The sequence below is a fragment of the Plasmopara halstedii genome (genome assembly GCF_900000015.1).
Source record: "Plasmopara halstedii genome assembly, contig: Scaffold_289, whole genome shotgun sequence".
In the NCBI taxonomy this organism is placed as follows: domain Eukaryota; phylum Oomycota; class Peronosporomycetes; order Peronosporales; family Peronosporaceae; genus Plasmopara; species Plasmopara halstedii.
This window is the reverse complement of record NW_020187210.1, coordinates 231169-231428: the sequence shown is the minus strand read 5'-3', so window position 1 is coordinate 231428 and position 260 is coordinate 231169.

Below are 260 nucleotides of genomic sequence, written 5' to 3'. Positions count from 1 at the left end.
CCGTCAAAAGCCTCCTGATGTTCGGTGTTCCAACACCATTCCGCATCCTTTTTAAGGATGTTTGATTTTTGCCGGACCATTTCTGCGTAATTTACGCTGTACTTGTGCAAGTAGTTGGTGGGACCAAGCCACTTACGCAGGGCCTTCTGGTTCTTTGGAACCGGCCAGGCTTCAATGGCCTTGACCTTCCACGCTTCCCAATGAAGCACTCTAAAATAGAAAAATCTTCTGCGCCAAAGATGCGCTTGTCTGCATTGGCA